Below are 6661 nucleotides of genomic sequence, written 5' to 3'. Positions count from 1 at the left end.
GCTGCCGGATTTTTCGTTGGAAGGTTCGGTGGTATTTCCCTGGGATCAAGGCTTGTCTAGAGTTCCGGGGAAGAAATTCTGGACGGGTCTTGACATCCAGTCAGCATTTGTGAAACCTAGAAGACGTAAGTAAGCATATGGGCGGATTAGGAGGCCTAAATTTTTCATGACTACCAATGAATGTATTGGCTATGCTTGTTGACAATAAAGGATATCTCAGATCTTGTGATCGTAAGGCACTGCAAGGTCCCAATAATGCTTCCAAATGAGAACTAATATTGTCGATGGACATTGATGATATTGGGCGCCAAACTTAATATACTTCTGCTACTTCACAGGTTTGATGATCGATCCGATTGTATGTGCATGTGTCATCAAGACAAGATATTTCAGTTAATAATTTAACCATGTGTGTTAAACAGAGTAGCTATTTGTAAGGTGAAATTAATAGTGTTCATACGTACTTTGTGGTAGATGTTAATTTGGTTAATTAGTTGTGTAATTAGTTTTTAATTATTGTTTTATCTTTTCTAGCTATGCGAAATTAAGTAGTTATTAAATTTGGTAATAAAAGTCAAGTCTACTTCGATTGTGACTTCTCAGAGAATTTTGTTTTTCTAATTAATTATATATGATGGGATGGGAACTAGCATTCAAACTATGATTTGTCCCTAATCATATCTCATAGATTCTCTGTACGTCAATTAATTAACTTGAATTTATTTTATTATTATTATTATTAATTTTTATTTTTATTTTTTGATAAAATTAACTTGGCCCTTGATGGATCTGACCATTATTAATCTTTTGTTCATCGTATATATCAAGCACCACAAATTATTGATACAAAATATATAGAATAAACAATTTTTTAATTATAATAAAAAATTGTAAATAGAACATGATATGAAGAAAGAAATAAACAATCATTATAATTTTTTTTTTTGGATAAGAACTATCAAAAGCCAAGTAGAAAGAAGCTTTTTTTTTTGATAAGATAGAAAGAAAGTAATTAATATATAGATTGAAGTCAAATAAGAGTCAATGACGTGCTATATAAGTCATTAAATTTGAGCAAAAGAAAATATATAACTAGTAAAATTAATAGTCATCAATATCCAATCAATCAAATTACCCATGTCAAACTAATTAAATATTATGATACTGTTTAAATTTTATTGCATTTTTACATCCTCTAATTAAAAAAAAATTCATTTTTAATTTTCAAATTTAAATTGTTGCAATTTAATTAGGGCCTTAAATTTTAATTTATTGTAAGTTGATCAATTTTCTTTCTTTTTTTTTTTCGGCTAGAGGTATGTAACGGTTGAAGGTACTTACCATAAAATACAAATATTTAGGATTTTATGTGACAGCCTAGACCAATCGCGTCCGATACTGTCATCTTTGGGTCTGGAGAATTTTCTCTTACAACCCAGTCTGGAGAATCCTCTTATGCTTCATTCCCCTTTCTAATCGATGTGGGACTTCACAATCCTCCTCCCTCGGGATCCAGCATCCTCGCTGGTCCACCGATCGGGGTCCGGCTCTGATACCATTTGTAGCAGCCCAGACCACCCACATCCGATATTGTCCTCTTTGGACTTGGAAAATCCTCTTACAACCTAGCTTTCAAGGTTTTGTCAAAATGTGTCGTACGAAAAAGGTATCCACACCCACTTATATGGTATGCTTCGTTCTCCTTTCCAACCGATGTGAGACTTCACATTTTAAATCATTATAAATTAAAACTAAATGATCTAAATTGTAACAAATTGAATCATATTGGTCAAGCCATTACAGTTTGCCAAAAAATAAAACTCCAATCAGGCCAAAATACAATAAATTGAAATTTAAAAATCTAAAATACAACATTTTGAAAGTGAAGGTTGAAAAAAAATTTAAAACTAAAGGCTAAGAATATGCAATAAATCCAAAATAAATATCATAATTTTCCAAACGGAAAAAAGTAATACACATATTTCATGCGTATAGTATAATACTAATTAATTGTTCGTGTAATTAACATCTTTTTCATGGATGTGAATGAAGTAGAACGAGACATGAGCCTAATTTTTCCAATGGAGAAATGTCTATTAGAATTTCTGCATATGTCAAAAGTCTACCTCGATAAAAGATTCTATATTAAAAATAAATAAATAAATAATACATATAATGAAACATGAACGTAATTTTTCCATCCAATGGAGAAAAGTCTAATAGAATTTCTACATATGTCAAAAGTGTGTCAGGACAAAAGAATCTCTCAAAAATAAATAATGCACACAAACGAGGAAGATTCTTTGAAAAGTCTTGAAGTGTCTTTGTTGATTATTTAGTCAAACAAAAATTTTAGCCAAACATTCCTTGGCCTAATAAAAATGCTTGTCCCAATAAAAGTTATCGCGACTAAATCATCGTTCCCATAATTGTTGTCCCTAAAATCCATTTTTTGGGCCTAGCAAATTATTTGTTTCTCTCATTGGGTCGAAAATAATGTACCAACAACCTCTTAAACTAATGACTTTTCAATACGCGACTGCGGTCGCATCCGAGCTGGCTGAGGCCTGGCTTTTTTTCTACTCCTCCCCAAGTTTGAAGAGGCAGAGCGGTAAAGCCGCTATCTACCTTCTCTGCCCAGGTTGAAGTGGCAGACTAATCAAAAAAAAAAAAAAAAAAAAAAAAAAACTTTTCAATACTCTATATTAATTTTAGAGTAAAGACTTTTTTTATTGTTATTAGATTTGCTGAACTCATGAATCTATCCTTTTTTTTTTTCTTTTTCATTGGAAGAAATATTCTAATGGTTATAAAATAATTCGTTATATATTTCCATATATATATATATATATTGGATACTTTGGTATAGCTTTTGTGTTAGAATGTGGATTTATTTTATATATATATATATATATATATGTATATTTCAAGTTTTGTCAATATTTTTCTCCACTTGCAAACTATTTTGGTACTATATTAAATTACTATTTATTTTAAAAGTTTAAACTATTAAAATTTTGGTTTATTATACATATTAAGCTTTGTTAACATTAGAATGGTTAAATTTACACAATTAAATATATGAAAATGATTATGCATGTGAGGGAAGTCATTCATTATGTGGTAGGCTAACAATCTACAATCATCAAATTACATAAATTGGGCAGATCTAACGGCTATAAATTATTGTTGGACACCATGTGGTGCCCAACTTTACCCTGCAGTAGCAACCCTAATTATTATATACACACACACACACACACACACACACATATATATATATAGCCCTTTTCCTCCTGGAAGACAGAGTTAAGGATAACCTGAATTCCTCTACATCCCATAACATATTATGAGAGATCTGCGTCAGCAACATATTGCAAAATATTCACCTGGGAGAAAATTATATACTAGGTTCCATTTGTTTAATGTATTCTCCTAGAGCTTTTGTAGAATCCTACACTATATGTATGAAAAGATATTCCTATATATACTTAGAAAATAAAAATTTTGTCCTAACTATAAACTTATGTTCATACGTATATCCTTGAAATAAATTTTTTTTTCCTAATTGTAAACGTATGGGCATCTGTATCCTTGACTTTTGGCCTAGGTTTTTATTTTTTGGTTCCACAGCTTCTAGACGACCAAATTGTAATCAGGAATCATTCAAGCCTACCGTATGGAAGGTACGAACATGGGTTGAAAGAACAAAAGCATTAGGATGACTAGTTATATATGATCGCTTTCTAGCTATACCTGGCAATTCGGGTTGGTGGGTCGTGTTCGTGTCAACCCGTTTAATAATCGGATCAAAAATGCCTAACCCGAACACGACCCATTTATTAATCGTGTCAGGTACCTAAAACACTAACCCGACCTGTTTATAAACAGGTCAACACGACACGACCCGTTTAACACGATTATTTTAACGGGTCGTGTTGACCTATTAACCCGAAAACTAACCTATTAACCCGTTAACCCGAAAATTAACTTATTAACCCGAAATTTTTTTTATTTTTTTTTATTTTTATGTTTTTGTTTTATTAAAGATGTATTTTTTGTTTTTAAAAAATTAGTAATAGAAAATTATTTTTATAAAATTTTTAATTTATAATATTTTTTAGTTATTAAATATTATATTAGTGATAAAATATTAATTTAAAATTAAATTTAAATGGGTTGTAATAGGTATATAATCGTGTTAAACAGGTCAACCCGAAAATGACACGATTAATAAATGGGTCGTAACGGGTTAATTTCGAGTTAAACAGGTCAATCCGAAAATGACACGATTAATAATCGTGTTAAACGGGTTGACCCGATTATGACCCGAACCCATTTATAATAAACCCAAACCCATTTATTCCGTGTCGTTTTCGAGTCGTGTCGCCGTGTCATGATCCAAATTGTCAGGTCTATTTCTAGCTAGAATTCTTTTGAGCCGGTCATCAATTGATTAACAACGGATATACGAACTTCATCTATAAATATCAACAATCAAGCGTTCAATTTCTCTAATAAGCTGTGTGTATTCTCTAACCTATAGCTAGCTGATTATTATATATTTTCGATGGTACTTGTATGTATTTATAGATATCTATACATATAGATATATATATATATATATATATAGAGAGAGAGAGAGAGAGAGAGAGATTCTATAATGGACATCTATAATTTGTGCCCTCACCATTTTTGTTAAGGTGTAGATGTTCTGCATTTTTTCTGCAGTTATTTAAATACCCTACCACATGTGGATAGACGTACAAAATATGTAACAGCCATATTATGGTGATTGACGTTGATCATAGAATATTTGTTATATATCAATACACAACAAATTGAAATTGTAGAAATTAATATATGGTAGAAAACTTCCTTGACGTCCTATTTTCAGCTTAGTTTTTACTTCATATTATATGAAGACAATGCTAGAATTATAGTAAGAGTCATCGCTAACATGATTTTCTTTTACTGTTTTTGTTGGTGAAGCAGAATTTTAAGAGCTAATTGGACGAAGCCTTCCATTATTGCAGTAAGTTTTTGTACAAAAAAACAATGGATATAATAAGTCATGATGATGATGAAACAATGATAAGACTATACGAGGCTTCCATGGAAGGATCTACAGCCATCTTGGATTCATTGTTCCAAAAAGACCGTTCAATTCTCAATAAGATATCACTTACCCGTTACACTACAACTCCTCTTACGTATCAGCTTTGCTTGGCCACCTTAATTTCACCAGAAAACTTCTTTCTCTCAAACCCCAGGGACCTAAACTTGCTGCTGAGTTGGACTTGCTCAAACGAACACCCCTTCATCTGGCTTCTGCTAAGGGCCACGCCAACATCGTCCTACCATTGCTCCAGGAAAACAAGGTCATGTGCTTACGTAGAGATAGGGATGGAAAAATCCCTCTCCATCATGCAGCCATGAGAGGACGTGTTGAAGTTATTAAACTTCTTATCGACTCATAACCTAAGTCAGTTTTTGAGAAGCTTAATGAAAGAGAAACGGTTTTACACTTATGTGTTCAATATGACCAAAATGGAGGCTTTATAGGTGTTGGTTGAATCTGTAGGTTATGAAAATAACGAGTACCTCAACTCCCAAGATGAAAATTTTGGCAACACCATTTTGCACTCAGCTGTGATGCTAAAGCAAATTGAGGTACGTTAAAACCGAATATACAAATATTCGTGAACTTTGTATCTTTAAATTTGATAAGGATGCACACATTCGTTTAAAGTTAATTAAGTAGGAAGTTAAGGTCATTTAGAATTTGATTGATCCTGGTACGTAAATAAAATATTAATGGCATGATTGTTGCGTGTTGATAGAATTTAGTGAAAGATATTGTGGGATACTCTTGGTGGAGAAAGGAAAATATAGAAACTTTTTTTTTTTTAAATGTAATTGTTACATATGTTGTGGAAGCAATAGCTTCCTATTTATACAAGTACAAGATGGGTTCCTTAGCCATCTAAACAATTCATGAATGTTCTAGGTTCTAGGAAGCAAAGTTTAACTTGAACACTTATACACATAAGGAAGTCAAATCAAACTTAAACTTTTACACACATAAATATCCTAGGAAGCCAAGTTGCTTGAACACTTACACACATGAGGAAGTCAAGTCAAACTTAAACTCTTACTTGCCACCTAAGTATTTCTAGAATTCTCTTTAGAAATGTGTAGCATTAATTGCAACAACACTCCTTGATGAACATTTCTATTACTCCAATCTTACTTCTTAGTAATTCGAATTTGTTTCGAGGTAATGTCTTGGTGAAGATGTCTGCTAATTGCTCTTTAGTCTTGCAGTATTTGATTGCATTTTCTTTATTCGCCTCAGCTTCACGGACAAAGTGATATTTTCTTTTTTTTGTGTTTGGTCCTGTTATGGCACATTGGGTTTTTCACCATTGCTATTGCTGACTTGCTATCACAATATATTGTTGTTGGTTCATTTTGTAGTTCTCCAAAATCTTCAAATATATATTTGAGCCATAATGCTTGACTTGTGGCATATGTAGTTTCAATATATTTTGCCTCTGCAGATGATTGTGCAACTATTGCTTGCTTCTTTGATGCCTAAGAGAAAATGCCTGAGCCAAGAGTGAACGCATAGCCCGAAGTGCTTCTCATGTCATCTGCT

The sequence above is a fragment of the Ziziphus jujuba genome, chromosome 1 (assembly GCF_031755915.1).
Source record: "Ziziphus jujuba cultivar Dongzao chromosome 1, ASM3175591v1".
NCBI lineage: Eukaryota > Viridiplantae > Streptophyta > Magnoliopsida > Rosales > Rhamnaceae > Ziziphus > Ziziphus jujuba.
The sequence above is the reverse complement of the archived record's forward strand: the minus strand, read 5'-3'. Positions refer to the sequence as shown.